At 35.3% G+C, this 18,656-nt stretch overlaps 1 protein-coding gene across 1 annotated transcript in view; it reads left to right on the plus strand.

Moving 5' to 3' along the window:
- The window catches only part of DACH1 (dachshund family transcription factor 1), a 581,146-nt gene that overhangs the window by 158,937 nt on the left and 403,553 nt on the right, over positions 1-18,656 (plus strand). The gene's annotated exons all lie outside the window — the stretch shown is intronic.

The following is an 18,656-nucleotide window of genomic DNA, read 5'->3' on the forward strand; positions in this document are numbered from 1 at the left end:
CCCTCCCCTCCCCTTCCCTCTCTCTCTTCTTCTTTCTTTCTTTTCTATCTCAGTGTCTTTTTATCTCTTTATGTGCCAACAAAAGAAACAAAAACTAAACCCACTCTCATTGGGTAAATTCAGACTCATAATGACCCTCCCTGGGTTTCAGAGGCTATAAATCTTATTTCTTTGGAGGAGACTTTTCATCATTTCCCCTCAAAGCCACAAATGGCTTTGAACTGTTTTCTAAAGTTGAACAGCAGTGCAGCAGGCTACACACTGCACCATCAGAGCATCTCAGCAGCCTAGTAAATATGTGATTGTTGACTCCTGTCAAGTTGGAAGCATAGCTGGGACCCTCCTGTGGGTTTTCAGAGGCAGTTAATCGCATGGGAGAAGATTGCTCATACTTCTGTAGAGCAGCTGGTGGATTCGAACTGTGTGCCTTTGGGATTACAGTGCACTTTCATACCACTAGGCCACCAGAGCTCATCAGTAAATAATAGAAGAAAAAATTATGCTCATTTATGAAAGGAAGTTGGAAAGGATAATTATGTCCCGTGCTATCTTTAGTCATTTATCTGTTTATACAATTTTTGTTTTATGTATTCAGATACTTTAACAAGATTGCATTCCTTTCAAGTTTAGTAAACAACATCTTTTAAACTTCATTATATTTAGGCATCATTAATCTTATCAAACATATGAAAGAGTATTTTGTGTCCTTCAACAAAAACTACAAAATCAAAATAGGATATTAAAATCAATAAGTAGGCCATAGGATTTTTTCTCCAATTAAAACGTCATTTCATTACAGGAATAGTTTCTTATTTTCTTCACTAGTAACCAAAATAAAAGTAAAATATTGACTGCCTTCCATTACTTAGTTCTCTTATGTAGTGAAAACCTATATGCAATATGCAATAGGAATAATTTCAAGGAACATGATTCTGTCAGGTTGGGAAGTTAAAAAGCTATAAAGCAAGTCAACTCTACAGGAAAATGGCGAATGAAGAGGAAAAAAAAATCACATGTCCTATTTCCCACTGAGTTGTCACAGGTCATGCTCACTTGCCTATTGCTATGAAGTCAGAACTGATTTTATAGGAACTGACCTTCCATTGGTTGTCCAAGACTGTAAATCACACAAGGAGATTTTCCATCTGTGATCTTAGGAGCCATTGGTGGACTCAAATCACCAGGGAGGCATGGCCTTTGGGTTAGCAGCACAACACCATGCAGACTGCACCACCACAGCTCCCAGCAGTTACTACTAGGTCTTCTGAGGGGAAAAGGAAAAGAGAAAGAGAAAATAATCACTGGTAAAGAAGCCTGGTTGTACACTACTTGAATATTCTGCTGGTACCCAATATGTTCGTGGTTTAAGCCCATTAGATTTCCCACAGGAACAAAAATCAGACAGGCTATTCCTCTAAATATTACAGCTTAGGAAACTCTAATGAGGCAGTTGTACTCTGTCACTGTGAGTCAAAATCAACTCGATTACATACAAGAACAGCAATCAGTAGTGTTTCATCTTCACAGTGTATTAAATGGGTTACGGTCTCATGGCGACTTAAAGTGTCACAGAATAGAAGCAAAGCGTCGTAGAATTTTTAACGGCTCACCTTTCAGAAGTAGAGGATCACACCATTTATTTAAGGCACATCTTATGGATGGAAACTTTCAGACTTTAGTAGTTAAGTGCTTAACCATTTTCATGACCTAGTGACTTCCAGAACTTATTATACCAATATGGATCTTCTCGTAGAATTTCAGGAGTAAGTCACACATAAAATAAAATATTAAGTAGCAATGACTTTCCTTTTAAAAGAATTTTGAAAATGTTAACTGTTGTGTGTTGTGAAATCAGAACCAACTCATAGCTGATCCTCTAATGTTTTCAGAGGCAGTTTAATGGTGCTGGATGGGATTGCCCATCCGTCTGCACAGCATCTAATGGATCTAAACCTCTGGCTTTTGAGCTTGAATATAACTTCTGACCACTAGGCCACTAGGGTATTTTCACTTTAAAAAATTAGGAAACATTGCCGTGGCCTTGTGGCAAGGAACTGCAGCTACAATCCCAGAGGCTCACGGTTCAAATCCACCAGATGCTCTGCCGGGGAAGGAGGGACAGTCTCCTCCTGTACCAGTCAGATCTGATTTGACAGTACACTCACACAAAAGTAAGAAAAATTTAAAAAAAAATTAGGAAACATTGCCAAGTGACAGCAGAGTAGTAATCTATAATGTTAAAATTATTGTGCACCTAGAAGAAATTGTTGTAAGATAATAAATCTAAGCAAGGTCATAGTACAGGTGATGGAGCCTCTGCTGGTGTAGTCTGTGGGGATGGTACTGAAAAACCAAGTGTCTCTGATGGTTCAAAGTCACTTTCTCTCTGGAAGAAAGATGGACTATCTCCTCCCATGGGATTTATAGCTTTGGAAACCCAATGGAAGGTCAGTTATGAGTCCATTCTAACTTGACAAGAATGACAGGAGTGCATAGAAATATATTCTATCCAAGTAATTATATGCTTTTCTTTGACATCTAACACTTGGATAGCTGATTTATCAGCAATCTTATATTAGCATGAATATAATGTTTCTTTGAAGCCTAATAATATGTAGGGATTTTCAGAAGAATCTTAGAAAAGTAGCTTGATGTTTGTTTCTTTTTAAAATTTCTTTAGAATCTCAAGCAGTATCTAGATTATAAGATGTCCATTTAAAAATGTATCATATATAACAAATATGTTATTACTAATTTCAAGAATTGAATTTTTTATATACTTTGGAAAGAAAAAATATTTTAATATAATATAGTTTTGGTTCAGTTTGTTTTTAAAGTAGAATTCTTTGATTGATTGGTACAAGACTGTAGTATTTGGAATTCATCTTACTTCATCTACGTAGTAAAAAATGGCTGGAAGAAGGTACACCAGATGTATTTATTGGCTGCCTTCATCAGTCTTAAGAAAATAGAGTGAGCAAAGGATAAATCCAGTAGATGCTGAATTACTTTTGCGTGTGGTATTCTAGTTAATGAGACAATGTCTGGATGCAATTATTTGGAAAGTTCTTGACCTTTTATTTGTACAAGTTGATATAATTATGATTTCATGAGGAATGGTTTTGAAATCCGAAACCAATTTTAGTCCTCTGTTTATAATGTGTCTTTTATTTCAGAAATTCTGGGAATGATCTCTACTTTTTAACTTTTACACTCTTAAAGCTCAAGTGATTAGCTTCAAAGTGTTTTAGTTTAAGTTCCATTCTCAAATAATTATCCCTGCTTGATTACAAAGAGAATTTTGAACCATATTCTGTGATCTTCAACTCTAACATCCTCTTCTTGGGTCTAATTTTTTTCTTAGTGTCCAAAAAAGTGGAGAAAACAAATATTTCAAAGCTCTTATTGGCTAAGTTGTTAGACTTAGCCATGTGGCAATTTCAAGAACCAATCCTAATGAGTAACTCTCTTCTTTTAGAACGTCACTGTTTAATTCAGCCTTCCTCACTCTCTTTACCGTGAACTGACCCGTAGCTGACCTTTCAGTGGCTTTTCAGAGGCTGTAAATCACAAGAGAGGAGATTGCCTATCTTTCTCCTATGGAGCTACTGGTGAGATCCAGCTGCAGAAGGACCCCACCTTTGCATTAACTGTGTTTGCAACTCCCTATGGACTAAGTTCCCAGAGCTCCCTGTTTTATCCAGTAGCCATACTCATATAGTGTGGTTTTTGAATACTTGAAATGTACTCACAAAGGTAGGTCAAATTGAGATGTGCTTTCACATGACATGAGGTCATTGTAATCTGAAATTGACTAGACAACACTTTAAAAACAAAAGCAATTGTTCTACATATTTTTCTTTATTTGAGAACTAGTTTAGTGGTGAATTACTCTTACAGATATCACATAATGCTTACAAAAGTAAGATGAATCTATTTTGTTTTCACATATCAACTATTTTGGAAAATATATCAAACCCCTCAAGTATGTCCAAGTAATAAAAAGCTATTTCTAAAAGTATGAAAGAACTTATGGTTTGAACTTTTATTTCAATGCAGTTAATGTTCTTCTAAATGCCCTGTCTCTCTTGAGTACTAATATAACATGGTACTATTAAAAATAACTTTTGATTGTTTATCTTGTGAAAGGAAGGTTTGGTTGACAAATAAGCATAAATTTTGCAAAGTGTTTGTGTAAAAATGCATGTGGCCTAGTGGCAAGGAGCTGCGCTTTGATCTCGATGGCATGCAGTTCAAATCTACCAGCTGTTCAGCAGGAGAAAGGCGGGCAATCTCCTCCCATAAAGTTAACTGCCTCTTAAAACCGACCAGAGGATCAGTTATGGGTTAGTTCTGACTCAGCAGTACACAGCAATAAACAACAATTATTTTCTAAGAATCTCCACACATTGAGTTCATCACCAACAAAAGATCTTAAAATCTGAACTTATTTTCCTTTTTGTCTTCTCTTATCCTTCTGTTTTCCAATGGATCATTTGCTTCAGGCCAGTGACCCTCTAATTCTTTTAATCTTTATTGACACAAAGGTTAGCTTCATTTGACCTTTACATTTAATAAAATATTAAACATTAGTGAATGTGACCATTGCAGTCATTATACTAACTACATGATTTTCCAACATCAGCATTCCTATGATCTCTAGTCTATAATACTGTCAATCTTGTGCTGTAGGACAAATGAATCTTGCCCAAAGTTGCACTATTTAGGGTTGAAATCAACAATAACAGAAGAAATGAACAATAATAACAATCTTCAGTAGTTACCGATTGCTTACAAAAGTATTATGAATCTATTTTCTTTCTTAATTTAATGCTCATCATAAATTATGTCCATACTTCTAGATTAGTTCATTACTTTGCCACTTTAAATGGTAGATCTTAAGTATTGGAAACTACTTGCCATTTTAATCAGGATCATATAGTTAGTGGCTTTGAGACTCTGCCTTTGTTTTTCTCTTTATAAGGAATATACCCTCCCTTCCCATAAAAACTACAGACACACATAGAGTTTTCTAATTCTGTCTTAACTTCTACTGCAGATTTCTTTCCAAGGGGGCTTCCTCCAAGAATACCTTGTTAGTTTCCTGTGCCCACTCATTTTCCTCTTTTGAGCTCCATAGTTTTGTCCCTTCAACTTTTCCAGTGTCATTTATCATACTTGATATGACATTGTGTAGTTGTTGATATGTACTGTTGAATCAGTTATGACTCATAGTGGCCCTATAAACAATGGCACTGAACCTTGCCCTATTCTGAGCCAACCTCACCATTTCTGTCACTCTTGACCCCATTGCTGCAGTTACTGTGTCTATCTCATCAAGGGTCTTCCTTTCTTGCACTGACCCTCTAACTTTTCAAGTGTAATGTCCTTCTCCAAGGCTTGGCCCCTCTTGAAAATATATGCCCGAAGTATGCGAGACTGAATTTCACCATCATGCCTTCAAAGAGCACCTTAGTTTGACTTTCTCTAGTACTGACCTATTTGTTTTCTGGGTTGTTGTTGTTGTTGTTGTTATGTGCTGTCGAGTCACCTGCGACTCATAACGACTTTTTAGTAAATGAAATATTTGGTACTCTTCTCCAGCACTCAATTTATTCTAGGTAAACAAGATCCATGTCAGATTTAGTTTTGTGTACAGCAAGGCAAATCCATGGTATACATTATCCATGAAATATTTTATGTGTTATAAAATACAGTAAATCTCAAACTACACAAATTGTTATCAGGTCAGTTTTGACTATTATTATTATTATTATTATTAGGTGTAGTTGAACTCTATGATTCATAGCAACCCCACAAATAATAGGTCTAAACCCTGGTCTATTCTGTGCCAACCTCACAATCTCTAACACTTGCACCTGTTACTTGCTGCTGTTACTATATGAGTCCACCTGATTGAAGGTCTTCCTTTCCTTCACCGTCCCTCTACCTTTACAAGCATGATGTCCTTCTCTCAAGATTAGCCTTTCCTAGCAAAATATCCAGAGCATATGAGATGAAGCTTTACCACTCTTGCTTCCAAGGAACAATCTGGCTTCATCTCCTGGTAGTCCATAGGATATTCATACTCTCCTTCAAACCCACAACTCACTCAAAGGTATCACTGCTTCTTCTGGCATCCTTATTCATTGTTTAACTTTCAGAAACACAGCAAGTAATTGAAAAAACCGTAGTCTGAATCAGGTGCACCTTAGTTCTCAAAATAGAATCCTTGTTTCTCAGTCACTTGGAGAAGTCCCTGATTACAGACATTACCACTGTAATGTATCTCCTAATCTCCTGACTACTGATGCCAAGCACATTTATTGCAAAACAAAGTTAGATGAGGCAATTGACAGTTTCAGTCTTTTCTCTACTTGTCATGAGGTTGCCTCTTGGTCCAGTGGAGAGAATTTGGTTTCTGAGATTATACCAGTTTCTCCCTTGGTGTAGTTGGTGGTGTTGAACTGTTGACCTGTTGGTTAGTATTGCAAAATATAACACACTACACTACCATGGCACATATAAAATATGGTAGGTGTTTGTTGCATGCATGAGCGTCTACAGACACTACAGACATAACATGCAGGTACAGGCCATTGGTGTTTTGTTTTTACATTTTGTTCCTTAGGAAATCAATTAAGAAAACATACTGTCACTGTTTTAATCCCATTGTTATGCTTATTTATACTATGCATCCTTTCAGAATAAATATTGAAAAAAGGGTAAACAGTAATATTGATTTGACTCCAACTTTTCACAATAAATGTAGGAGTCCACTTCGGACAACATAGAATACCTTTTTATTTTCTCTTCTTACCTAATCCTTTCATATGTATAAGGCTCTATTCTACTTGTCATTCTCCAGTTATGTGACAGTCTATGTAATTTTTAAAATCTATATCTCTTAAATGTTGTGTAATTACGTTTAAGTAATGTTTCTCTTAAATGACCATTTGGCTTTTCCATGTGCTTTTCTGGTATCTGCGGTCAGATTGCTCCTGGGAACAAAGCCTTTGCCTGTAGACTTTTGTACTGTGGTGGGGAAATGCCGCCTTCTACTTCTTAAGTGCTCAGTAAATTTTGGATTGAATCTTATGTGGTATTGGATACAGTGATTATCTATTCTCTTAATTAAAGCAAGTCATAGAGGATCTATGCAATGTTTTTCTTCTTCCTATAAGCCTTATATTTTATGACCTTTATTCTTTTGCCACTGGAAGCAGTTGAGTTCCTTTCTTAGACTGATTCTTCAGTTCTTTTTTATTGATGTTTGGTGTTGAGGCCTAGAAAGTACAGGCATGCCTCTACCCTTCGACACATACTCTGTTGATGCAGATCCTTGCTTCCTGGTGGTTAATACCATACACTTAGACTTTTACATGATCTTTTAATAAAAAGCACGATGTGTAATAACCTGCCGTCATTTGACGTTGCCAAAAATGGCAGGCAGGGTGCCTTTAATTTCACTGAGAGGCACAATCTGGCTTATTGTCATTATCCGAAACAAATTTCTTTGTTTTGTGTTAAGTAAAAATATGTTATCAATATTATAGCAAAAAATAAAAATTTGAAATGAATTACTTTCCAGGAAAGAAAAATAATTAAACTTTTACCCAGGACATTCAAGTTACCTCTAGTAAGAGAAGTATTTAGTAAGGCATGTTAACTCGTTAAAGCCCTGAGTTCAGTATATAAAAAAAATATAGTAATTTAATAGATTGTTGTTGTCAGGGGCTGTAGAGCGAAGTAAGACTCATAGCGACCCTGTGAACGACATCCTCATCATCTCTGATTTGCTGGAGCCCATTGCCACCTCACTGAGGTCTTCCTCTCCTTTGGCATTCCCCCACCTTTCTACGCATGATATCCCTTACGAAGGAATGCCCTCTCCTAACAACGTGCCCAATGTATGGGAGCTGAAACCTCACCATCCTTGCCTCCAAGAAGCATTCTGACTGAAACATTTTCCAAGACATAATAGGGGTTTTTATTTGTTTATTTTCAATCTATGGCATACTTAGTGCTCTCTCAATACCACTTTTCAAAGGCATCAATCCTCCTTCTCTCATCCTTTTCAGTGTTAAAGTATTAATTCAACAGATTGTTATAAACACACAGACATATATGCACACATATAAACATAACATAAATGTTCATTATTGTGTACGATTGAGCAGGAACTGACTCGTAGCTGACCCTCCAGCTGGCTTTCAGAGGCAATCCAATGAATGTAACAGGAGGAGACCACTCATCATTCTTCGGCAAGGCAACTGGTATATTTGAAGCATGTGCCTTTGGCTTGGCAATGCACCTCCTTTCTGTTAAGCCACCAGATTTCCCTATTTATATTTTATTGTTATTATTATGTGCTTTAGAGTCAGCTAGGACTCAGTTATATAACAGCCTAAGATCAGAATTTTAGTCTAGCACCATGTACAATGCTTGAGCTTGTTGTTACAGTAACCTAGTCAACCTCTCTCTTTGATGGTTTTTCTGACACTCTACTTTTCCAAGTCAGTTTTTCTTATCCAAGGAATCATCTTCTCCCCTCCATTATAAAACTCCCAAATTATGGGAGAAAAAGGCTCCCCATTCTTGCCTCTCAGGAGTTCATTGGTTGTACTTCCTCCAATATAGATTGTTGTTTTGGCAGTCCATAGTATATTCAATACTCTTTACTAATAACACGATTCAAGGGCATTGACTCTTCTTTTGTCTCCTTCATTGTCCAAGTTTTTTAAAAAATATTTTAATTTATTTATTTTTCATTTCAATGAACATCTACAGAGCATTGTCCAACTTTTATGCATCAAAAGCAACTGGGAAAAAAAAAACCAACCCCATGATTTCAATCAGGCACACCGTAGTCTTTAAACTGACATCATTACTGTTTAGCCCTTTAGAGAGGTCCTTGACAGATCCTCTCAATACAGCATGTCTCTTGTTCTTGACTGCTGTTTCCGTGGGTGTTGATTTTGAATACAAATGGAAGGAATTCTTTGACTTCGATCTTTTCTCCATCTGTCATAATGCTGCCAGTTAGTCTAGTGGTGAGGATTTTTGTTCTCTTAATCCTGACAAGTAATCCATATTGAAGACTATATCTCTATCTGTGTATCTGTGAGCCCTGATGGCCTAATTGTTAAAGAGTTGTACTACCAACCGCAAAGCAGGTGGTTCAAATCCTCCAGGTGCTCCTTGGGAGAAAGATGAGCAGTCTCTTTTTGTGTAATATATATAGCTTCTGAAAACACACTGAAACATCTCCTATGAGTTATTTCCCATATGACGACAATGAGCTTTTTTGATATATGTATGTGGTTTGCTTTAAAAAAATTGTTTCCATGGATCTGTGCTTTGGTTTGACTTATATATGACTGAGGTTATACAGGACATATTTATTTAAGAGAATAATATGACTGTTCTATGATCTTTATGATTCTTCATTAGCACTCATGTGCATAGAAGGAATAATTTTTAATAATCTAACAATCATTTAAAAAAGTGCTCCTTATTCATATGTAACTGAAAAGTAACTAGGTTACTTCTGATAATGAACTAACCCTATTGCAATTATCTCTGGTTATTGTGTAATATTTTAATATTAAGGAGTTCTTACTTCCACATAGTTAAGTACTTAGCTGCTAAACAGGGTCGTCATTTCCGATCCACCAAGCACGTCACAAGAGAAAGATAAATCGGTCTCCATAGAGAGTTTTAAACTTGGAAACTCCTGGGACAATGCCACTCTACACTGTAGGGTCTGTATGAGTTGGAATCAACTCAACAACAAGGAATTTTGGTTAGTTTCTTATTATTTCTGGTAAAAATATAGTTTCAGTAACTGTTGGTCTGTATTAGTGAAATATTCATGTTATAAAAGTGGATCAAAATTATACATATACCAATTCACAGTACAAGCATTTAATTTTATGTAAAGCCAATAATTCCCCCCCCCCCCGCCACTGTATCAAAATCTCTTTAGTTAAGATTCTGTTACATGGTTAGAATTTAGTTTAGCCTGGAAGTGGGATGGAAGTAAGGCATATCAGATAGGGAATGGTATGTGTAAATATACAGAAATGGAAAAGTTCATGATGAAAAAGAGAAGTAATTAAAGGGGGAAGATCTTAGTATGGTCATTTGTATTGTATCAGACCACAAAGATATTCTAGTAACATGCTAAGAAGTTTGATTCATTCTAAGAGTAACGTGCTTGGGAAGAGACAGTAAATAATTGATACACCTGAAGGCATCTGATCACCGTTTCTGCAGTTGCAATCAGCCACAAGCAACTGATAAACAAATAAGAATAATTGCCATCTTATAGAATTGTATTTCCAAAATCAGATAGGCAGACATTGACTTATATGCTGAATTTTGCTGGTCTCAACTTGAGGGACACAGGAGGTACTGTTGAGTATGTTTTAAGCAATGAAGAGAGATAATGACACTGAAGTCTGAGCCAGGAGAGTGGATGATACGATAGGTAGGGTTAGATTGCATAACATCTTTGAAGAGGAACTGATAAGAGTTCATGGGAAATTCGAGCCTGCAAGGAAGAAGTAGTCTTTCATCCATAATATTGAGTGTCGTTGGAGCTATGAGTAGATGGAATCATGATTCTGTCAATTGTAGCAAGATGGAATGGTTGATGAAATTAGTTGTTGTTTGTCACCAAGTCGGTCGTGTCACATAATGACTCCATGGGACAGATTAGAACTGCTCCATAGGATAAATCGTGTAGGGGGTACATCACCAGATCTTCTCAAGCATGGAGCTCTGGGTTAAGTATGAACCTAGACTTTTCGGTTAACAACTGACTACATAATCATTGCATCACTATGGCTTCTATCTAGGTAAAAAGTAAATAAGTGGAGGTCATAGAGATGATTGTAAGGTGCTGTGTTGAATGAGTTCAGGATACAAAATGAAAACTAATTCATGTGTAAATTATCTGAAGGTTTTAGTTGTTTACAGGTTCAGTTGTGAATAAACATTCAGGAGAGCCAGCATGACATAGGACAAAGTATAGTGAATGATCTCAGAAGAAAGCTTGGAAGAGTTTTTATTAGGCACCATTGAGTTGGTTCCAATTCATAACATCTCTGTGAACAACAGGATGGCAAACCACCTGATTAAATAGAATGAATTCTTTCATTTGATCTGGATAAGTCCTGAAGGTAGAGGTGTAAAAAATGCTTTTTTCTCTATCATAAAGGAATCTTTAAGAACCCATGGCTAAGGTTCTTGTTTAATCTCTCTTTTCCTCCCAATCTTTTAAACTCAGGGAATTCTGACCACACTCTCCTCTTTTACTTGAGTGTGATTGTTAGAACTCAAGAACTATGTAAGTAGGATATGTTATTATGCCCTTGCTGAAAAGATCAAGAAACCAAAGAAAAGGACAATTAAGTGACTCATTTAATATTGCATTTCACTCTAGTCACAAAGATTAGAGCAATGTTCTGTTTCATTTCTAATAAAGACCTATCTTCATAATGCCACTGCCCCCTTGAAGAAATTGATATGCAACCAGTTTTCCTCCTTAGAGTTAGATATATTTTAGACATTTCAAATTATTGCTAAAGTATTAATCCTCATCACATTCCCCACTCCCGGTAAAATAGATAAACTACAATTAAGTCTGTAATATTTAATCATTGTAGCTGTATTCTGTTTGAAAGCGGAATTAAGCACCAGCTTATTACAATCTGACTAATTAAAACATACAATTTTCAGTTCTTGATGTGCTTTGCATATTTTATGATTCTCAAAATGAAACAATGGCATTGAAATTAGAAGCGGCCCTTAGAGTTTCCCTTAAGTTATTTAAGTTGTTAAGGAAAAATACACTGCCATCAATAATCATAGTGCTTTATATTATTAAGTACAATTAGCAAAAATAATCATCAGATAATAACAAAAGCATCTTAACAAACAGAATATTTTCTTTGCTAAAAAATCCTTTCAAGGAGTCATGATTGAGTGGTGTACAAGGTGCAGACTCTTAACCAAATTTTTAGCAGTTCAAACCCACCAGCTGCTCAGAGGCAGAAAGGTGAGCAGCGGTCTCTTGTGGAGATATAGAGCCTCAAAGACTCAATGGAAGGTTGTCATTTGTTTTGTTGCTCTTGTTGTTATTTTAATGAAAGTTTACAGAGACTTTGGATTTCCATTCATTCATTGTTGCACACTTTCCTCCATGCCCACCCATTTCCCCCAGTTCACTTTTCTCTTTGAAAAGCAAAAAGTTTTTAAAAAAATCATTGTTATACAATCACCCCCACCCCCAGTCCACTCCACTATGCAGCTTTCATTCATTCTGGACTCTTGTCATGACAATAATACTGAATCATATATTCCTCCTAAACAGTTCTCTCCCTCTTCTATTTCAGTGCAGTATACATTGTTTATCCCCTCTTAGTTTCTTCCCCAACCGTGATGTCAGTCCCGTTTTACAACAGTGGTATTATGCTGTATTTGTCCTTTTGTGACTGAGATATTTCACTCAGCATAATGTCCTCCATGCTCACCCATTTTGCATAATATTTCATGAGTTTCTTGTTTTTCAATGCAGCATAGTATTCCATTGTGTGAATATCCCAGAGCTTCTCGAGCCATTTGCTTGTTGATGGTCACTTGGGTTGTTTCCAACTGTTCACTATTGTGAACAAAGCCTTGATGAACATGGGTTTGTGGAAGGTTGCCATTTCTAACAGACTTGACTGAATGACAACATGTACACTTGAATTTGGTTTTAAATCACCCTTTTGGTATGTGAATAGAGTGTATAAGGTAGTAGGAGGTTTTTATATTCCTATGTGCCAAATAATAAAGAGGGGGAAATCAAAGACTCTATGTATATACCCAGAATATTATAAAGGAACAATTTTAAATTAGACCATAGCATAAAAAAAAACCTTGGAGGTCCTTGCAGAAGAACATCATTCTCGGAAGTGTAGAGGGACAGCGCAGGAGAGGGAGACCACTGGATGAGATGGATTGCTACAGTAACTAGGACAATGTGGATAGGTGTGTTGGAGTCATTGAGACTGACTCAGGACAGGGCGGGCTTCAGAGCTGTTGTACATGTAGTTGCTATGAGTCGAGACAACTCGATGGCATGTAACAATAACAACAACATGCAAAAAACTAAGCATTTCATAATAGTGGAGGGTTTTTTGTATTATTTTATTTCTCTTTGCATGCATGACTCCTTTGCATACTACACATATATTTAGAATTTGAATGGCTTTTTCTTCAGGTGTTTGAAAAGTTTACGTTTTACTATTTTTTACTGTGTCCTGTACTTTTAACCAAGAAAAAAAAAAAGAATAATTTAAATATCTCATTCTTCTTGAAGAACAGGTTTGTATGGTACAAAATAGGCTAAGGTAATGACTTCTAGTCTTCTTTGGAATTCTTCAGTCCTTCTTGTTACTTTATTTTTCTACTAACCAGATTAGTCAAATTTATCAACTTTTATTTTAAGAAAATATCTTTGCTCTCCTAGACCTTTTAAAGAAGTAATCCACTTATCCAGAATACTTAATTAGAAGACTTTTGAGGCAACTATAGAAATAAGTGTGTACTCTAAATTATTATATTTTTTAAAGTTCTAAATCAGAGTGTTCTATATAAAGGTGAGATGGATGATTAGTGCATATTGGTTCAACTCTGGTGTCTATAAGGTTCAGTCTACTTTGGAGAACTGTTTTAAACAGTTTTAGGAGTTTTATTATTTGTTGTATGTCAAAGAGTGCTAATTACGGAATGTTCTTCTAGAGTGAATAAAGATTTCACCACTACATAAGTACACAAATAATTGAATTTGCATGTGCCTATTTAATGCTAATTAGTGCTAAACAAGTTTAGTTCTGTTGTCCTGTGTATTTCACAGTGCTTCATTGTGGTTTTGCATGGTTCTGTAAGCCCAAATAATATTTAAGTAGTATTAAAGAATGCAAATAACAATATACAGGCAAACAGTGTCCTGCTATTTTATTATGGGTGTGTATTATTTTTTGAAATGTATCTTGTTGAATCATATGTATGCGATGAAGTTTTGCACAACCTGGACTGTTGCTTTCCCTTCATTTCTGTTGACATTCTCAACTAACAATATGTTTTGTCATTTCTGTGTCCTCAAATGGAGGGTCAGAGTTAGAAATGCTGGATAAGGTTTGGCATTTAGGTGTAAGGAAAGTTTAAGAAGAATATTCATTTTGCAAATAATTATTCTAAACAGATTTGCACTCTGAGACATCAAACAGTTTCACTTCATCTGTACAAAAGTTTCATGTAAAATATTCTATTTAAATGAAATGAACTACTCTTAACTCCAATTTCTTTGTGAATTTGAGGTGAATTCTTTTTTCTTTTTTAGGGATAAACTGGCTTATTAAAAAAATCCATCCACATGATTTCCATTCACTTTTTACAACTACAGAAAGGTAGCTAATCATCGTACTTAATTTACACAGCTTAAAAAGTGTTTCAACAAAGAAACAAAACCCGAACAGGTGGTTTGCACAGAAGACACAGAATACGCTTTATTATTCTGCATGAGGAAAATTCTTTTTCTATTATACATTATTTGTGTGGAATAAAGTAGACAGCTCATGCTGAGAAAACTGAAACGTAGAGAATGCAGGAGTTAAAAGGCAGACAATCCTCTCAGTCGCGTCTCAGTGTGGATCTCTGAGAATGACGGTGAGCCATCCTACGTGAATGAAGAAAAGAAAGCCGGAGCTGACCCCTTGTTTGTATGCAGTTATTTTAGAAATGAGGATATGAAGAAGTTCATTTTTCTGATTAAATTCTTAGTCATTTACTTCTTTGTTAAATGTATTTGTAAGGGCTTCCTGGCAATTATTTTTTTGTTGACTGTCTTTTCAGTCCCACCTCCTTCTGAAGCACATTTTTGTAAAGTGAAAATTTTTAATCACACTAGAGTCATTTACTCTGTTCCTTACTGTCCTTGCTAACCATACCAACCCAGCGGTGGTCCAGTGCTCAGAGTTCAGCACTTCACTTTACATGTTTAAATTTTCATCTGGGCAGTTCTAATTTGGGTTTCTAATAAGTGTTCCCGAGTACATACAAATCTGCCAAGTGTCATACAGTTTATTAAAAATATCATATACTGCCAAATCAAAGATTTTAGTTTCAAGAAAATCCTTCCTTGCTTTTTGTCCTGGAGTCTGTTTACTTCATGGATAAATTGATGCTTTCTGAAAGACACTTCTTGTGTTTTCATTTAACTGACATGAAAGAGCCAGTATGTTTTCAGGGGCAGTAATTTTAGAGAGAGCTGAAATGTTCGTATCTTTTAATTGTCAAAAGGACTGGACATGAGGAGTGTTTTGCATTAAATTCCCCACCTGGTCACAGGCCTATTGGAAGGTTTCCAGAGTGTGTTCTGGAAGGAACTGCTGCTTCCAAGTTGTGCCACTGAAATTAAGATCTACTCCCCAGAGAAGACAAGTGAATTAACACAGTATGCTTTATGCACAATGAAAACAAACTAATCTGGCTTACTACTTTCCATAGAATTGTAGAAAAGTCTAATTGCATACTTGAAATTGATTGAGCAAACTCTTTTTATATTAAATATAGAATCAGTAATTATGACTTTGTTTTAGATTGTTCTGAAACACTAAAATCATTTGAGAAAAAAAAATTTTTTAAATCTCAGATATGTTTTTGAGCAATACTTTCTTGCTCTTCCATTTCTACAGTTTTCACATTTTTATTGCCAAAGAAACAGATGTGTCAAGGTAGCAAAATATGCATGTTAAAAATGAGCAAACATGTAACCTACCTCTTTGTGCTTTTGCTTGCTTGTATCAAACACATTTTTTAATATAAAGAAATCACCCATGCCATATCATTAGCAAACAAATAATAACCAGTCAGACATGAAGAATACTCAAAGACTAGAAGATTTTGGTGGTGAAGACAGGAGAAATAATAGAAATGTGCACAAGAGCTGTTGTTGTATCTTGTAGGGAATATCAAGAAAATTAGATTAATCAAGGAGTAGACATTTGGAGGAAAGTTTGTGTGAATGCCTGACAGTCTTGCTCTTTCTCTCATTTCAGATGTTGGCAGGGTAGCAGGCAGCTCCAAGGGAAATGTGCTCCTTTCATACTTGAGTAATTGATGAATTGTATGCAATATGCAAATGAGAATCCATAAATCTTATGAATGACAGCTTAATTTATGTGAGCCTTAATGAATGCAGGATTAGATTTTAATTAAATATCCTCAAAGGCACCCTGAGTAGTAGATTTTTTTTTTAGGACTTGTTTTTCGAAGACTTGTTTCTCAAGCAATACATTTTACAAAAGCAAAAAATCAGCGAAGAACTTTGCCTATGTTTTAATAATAGGCATTGTTTCACTTTTTACATAAAAACAGCAATGCAAATGATTTGGTTTAACAAAAATATGTACAGATCTGTTAATTTTACACACATTTCACTAAATTTGATTACTTTTAATTACTGTTTCTCTGTAATAGCACACAGTATTTTTAAATATGATAAAGTTACTAAAAGTTTACCAAAATACACCAGAACTAAAGCATTGTTTTATAAATGCTAATACTAGATAGATAAACATTTAAAGCATCAAGTCTAATTTGACTACAACAAAGTCTTCCTAACCTTTTTTTTTCTTATATCACTTGCCCCTCTGGACAATATCTAATGAGATAAGATGATAAATAAGACTATCTTATACATGCTACTTAATAAGAAGAATTGATTGTGAAAATTAGACTGAAATACTGTATACTCTTGTGGAATAGTTAAGTATTAATCTGCTTTAAAATTTGAAATTAAATATAGGTTTCTCGCTTAAAGTGTATACTCAAGTGAAAGTTACCTTTTTCCTTTTCTTTTATGCCACTTAACTTTTTATATTAGAATTTTTTATCTGCATTTACATCAGGAGTAAAAGCACTAATGTGTTTTCACATTTAGAAATCCTAACATGCATTTCCTACAATTAAATTATATCTTTTTAAAAGAAACATTTTTTAGCACTCATCATTTGTTTCAAATAAACAGCTGAAATCCCTGACATAAAAGTTTTCTTTTTTTCCCCTAAGCTATGCTACAAGTGCTATAAGTAGAAAAAAAAGGAACCCATTTTTTACCTCTCAGATATAACAGATTTACATGTCTCCAGTTTATTCATTTAAACTTTGTATAGTTATACATATATGTAATGCATGGGGAACAATAAAGATTTTAAAGATGTCAATCATTATCTTGTACACAGCTTGGATTCTGGAGTGACTATGTCTCTGAAATCCTGGGAACTGCAGTGCAATTTTGGGTAGATGTTAACATGTTAATTTTTTCTGACTAGAAGAGTCCCTAACCTTTAACAGGTTCTCAAAGGGATTCATCATACAAAAAGATACACTGCTATGATGTGAAACATAATAGCAAATACATAATTCAGGAGAGTCAAATGTATTTAAGTGAAGTCAGATAAAAACATTTACTAGGTCCTTGTAGATCATTGTATTTATGGATCATGCAACTTCCAAAAATTTAAAGACTGTGTGCCACCTGATTTTCTGAAATCCTTCATTAATAACTGCTTTCTAGCTACAATATTATTTCTTTTCAGAGCAGAACTTAAGTGAAGTAGCTGAATGTTTGTTTTATTGCAGTGCTACAGTAAGTATTTTAATGTATTAAGGAACTTATTTAACAGATAGTATCAAAATTGTTTTGAGAATTTATTTTTTGCAAAGAACATCTGAAGGAAAGCAAACGTATATGCACCAATTAGATGATAATGTAGTTCTACAAAGAGCAGGCATTTCATATTGTGTTAGAAAATACCAAGTTTTACAGACTAGATATTTTATTTACATATCTAATTTAATAAAAATGTACTACTGAAATTGCAGATTAATCCATTTGGATGCTCAGGTTTTTAAATTTTGATCTATCCTTCCATGTGTGTATGTTTATATGTGTATGCATATAGTTGTGTACCATTACACTGTAGAGATGGAACCGACTCTTAGTTGACTCTCCAGTGGAATAGGGAAAGATTGCGTATATTCTTTTTTCTGTGGAACAGCTGGCAGATTAGAATCTTTTGCCTTTGAGATGGCAGTTCAGCTTCTTACCCTTGTTGTTACTAGATGCCATCAGGGCACCAGTACATTGTCTGTCTGTCTGTCTCTCTTTCTTTACCTCTGTCTTTCTCTCTCTCCCTTTCTCTCTCTCTCTTTCTCTCTCTCTCTCACACACACACACACACACACAGTTTGACCAACTGTGTGTGTGTATCGTAGAGTCAGAGCTGACCCATAGATAACCATCCAGCGGGTTTTCAGAGGCATTTAATCGCACAGGAGGAGATTGCTCATTCTTCTCTCATGTGATTAAATATACAGATTGTATAATCCCCTTTCCTAAATATAAAGCAGCAGAATCATTTTAATTTCATATTTAAAATGACACAGTGGAGACAGATAAGGAGAAAACGAATGCTTGGATCCAATTAGGGCTTCTAAAGTGAGCCTGAAAATGAGAATATCATATTAAGGATGTTGTTGTTGTTATGTGCCGTCGAGTCGTTTGCGACTCATAGTGACCCTATGCACAAGGATAGTTTACA

This window comes from Elephantulus edwardii, unplaced genomic scaffold (assembly GCF_000299155.1).
Source record: "Elephantulus edwardii isolate Elephantulus edwardi_28Jun2011 unplaced genomic scaffold, EleEdw1.0 scaffold00023, whole genome shotgun sequence".
Taxonomy (NCBI): domain Eukaryota; kingdom Metazoa; phylum Chordata; class Mammalia; order Macroscelidea; family Macroscelididae; genus Elephantulus; species Elephantulus edwardii.